The sequence below is a fragment of the Triticum aestivum genome, chromosome 7D (genome assembly GCF_018294505.1).
Source record: "Triticum aestivum cultivar Chinese Spring chromosome 7D, IWGSC CS RefSeq v2.1, whole genome shotgun sequence".
Classification (NCBI taxonomy): Eukaryota; Viridiplantae; Streptophyta; class Magnoliopsida; order Poales; family Poaceae; genus Triticum; species Triticum aestivum.
In genome coordinates this window covers 17,464,490-17,467,377 of record NC_057814.1, presented here as the reverse complement: position 1 = coordinate 17,467,377, position 2,888 = coordinate 17,464,490, and positions in this window count along the sequence as shown.

Sequence of the window (2,888 nt, the reverse complement as noted above, 5' to 3'; positions counted from 1 at the left end):
GAAATTCTTCTCTAGAAGTCATGCTTCGTGATTTATGTCGAAATTGTGATTGTGTATGGTAAAAATAAAAACTTGTGGTGCAATCTGCCTGGTGCTTCATTCTAGTGTACCATTGTGGCAAAGCCATATATGCAAATCTGTCATTCTGGAAACTTGGATGAGTGTTTTTCCATTGGTTTTGAATGAAAACATTATGGTTGTTGAAAAGAAAAATGAAAACATATGGCACCTTGCAAACACAGGACCATGTCATTATCAAGGCACTCCACTAAACTTTGCATGAAAACACATCATTATCTGGGCGCATCATGGCCATTTTCTTACATGATGCCAAGCTAATGACTGACATCTGTTTTTGCCAAATGATGAGTCTCTGTCTGGTGCCCCTTGCAAATTGTTGATGCTAATGACCTTCAACTCTTGCCAAAGGGTGGATGCATCTGGGTTTGCATTCCAAGTTCTAAACAACATGTGCTGTAATCTTATTTCTTTTTTTTACTTTTTACTTTTGGTATATCAGTTGATTATTGCATAACACATACTGTATAACAAAAGATCTAGTGTACTTGCGCCCCATATGTTTAACCACCAAGAAACAAGCATCACCAGAAGGACTGAGATAAATACTACTAATACTACCATGTACTCGAAGAAAGCTCTGTTCTTTTTCTCTTTTGCCTTTTGACCCTGACACACTGCACCATTTGTACACCATATTACCTGCAAAAAAAGAACAGCATCATGACAAAATTAAGCGACTATTATTACTTGATCTTTCAGAGTTTGTTGGGTTGGGAGAAGGATAAACTTTTCTTACATAAGAATAAGATGACCCCCTTTTCTTGTGTTCTTGTCTTCACCTGCTTCTTAGAATCTCTCTACCTCATCAACTAACCATCATCAAAAAGTCAATGGAGGGCTCACCCTAATCGAGAAAGTCGGACAAAAGGCTGCAAAATAACAAATTGCAGTAATTTTATAGATATATATATATATATATATATATATATATATATATATATACGCGGACTTGTCAAGAACATGGAAAATAAAGAGGTAATAATAATTAAATGGCGATGGTAGGCCAAGAAGCAGACGTATATGGAGGTCCATGGAGCTGTCCATGTCCAGCAGTCTCGACGTACACATCAAGTCGTATTAATTGTGATTAGCTTAAATGAATAATGATGTGCTTTAGTACTGTTATTTCTCTTCTTGTCCATGGTATTTGTCAACTCAGATACAGTGATAGCGTCATTAGTGTTCAAGTTGTGTCAATAATGATAAGAGGTGACGTGTAGCGCGGACCCGAGAGCAAAAAGACAGGGAGAAAATTACACGAGAGGAGCACAAACAAGTCAATTATTTTTCCGCTAAGCCCGTTTTCATACGCCAAACGACGATTATGTGCGGTTATTTATCAATTGTTCTTCTCGCATTTGATGCTTTCTTGAATTCGTATAACACTTTTGAAATGTTGTTTCTTCGGTTGTATCTAGATGACCTGACTCCTTTACACATACAACTTTGAGGTTGAAAAAGCATCTAGACCTGGTCATTATCATGTCATCACATATATTTTTCTTCGATAAGCACACCTCTTTTGCCCAAGTCCACAGTCAAGAAGCTTATGCTATGGCGTGTTGCAAGCGAGAGTGGTTATCCATGCATTTCCTAATGATAAAATCATTGAATCATCAAAGCGTGAAGGAGAAAATTTTATGGGACTTATTCGAGAAGACTAATTGCATGTTGGGTGTCTAGAAGTGCGACTTTTCCCCTACCCAATAACCCAATTAAATTCAATTGATTACTTATTGTTGTTGTTGATGGCTGGTTGGACTTTGAACTACATGATGTGTTTACAAAGACTAAACTACAAGGCCAATGGACAGCAGGACGTAAGCTCTAAGTCCCAATGTTCATATTTATTTTTTGTCGAGATTAAATAAATTGGCGCAGTTTTCCTTATTTTTGGTTGTCGATGCTTACATAGACTTGTGTGGACGGTTTACGTAAAAAGAGATGATTCTTTTATCGGGAGGCTTATCCTTAGGCAAAGTCGTATGTGTATACTTAATCATCTCGTTGAAAAATAAGTTATCAGGGTCGAATGCGGGTATTCAAATCGGCTCTCAAGAGCGTATGCTCCCGGAGTGAAACTGATGATGCTTTTTAATGTAAAAAATAATTGCGCAAAAGGTTACATACGCATGTACCCATGTAGATGGTCTTGGGAAAAAAAGGAGAATCCTTGTCATGAGCGGAAACAAATTGGTGCTTAAATTTTGTCTTTTAAAGGCATCGGAATTGAAATTCATATTTTTGAATCTTGTTTTCATGATTTCACTGTTCAACCGTGAGCACAGTTTTTTAATTGGCTAGCATTTATGCACACTTGGCGTGGATGTCCGGCCTACATAAACAGCACAAATATGGGGGAATTAGTGTGAAATTTACTTGAGGGTTGCGTGTAGCTTGCGTAAATAAAGTAACACGTGCAACTTTGCTATGCATAATTTCCCATGCATTCGTATTTGCTTCAAGTACATTTGAATTCCCCCCTCTTTTCGGATGTATATGCATATGATGTATCCCATCCAATATTAACCCGACACGTCGAAAAAACGACTTGGACATAAAATAAGTCTCCATAGAAAACCCAAGTAGCCTGCAGTGCAGGTCTTATCTCTAGCTAGCCATGCATGTCAGCGTCAAGCCCTGCAAATTGTGAGCATGAATGTATGATTATGTCTGAGCTAGGCTCACCTCACCTCAGAAGAGCCTTGCCGCCTGCGTCCCGCACAAGCGGCAAGCTAACGACAAAAGAGCCTTGCCGGCATCCACTCCCTGTCCCTTCATTTTTTTCTTACCGTTGCAGCCAGCCA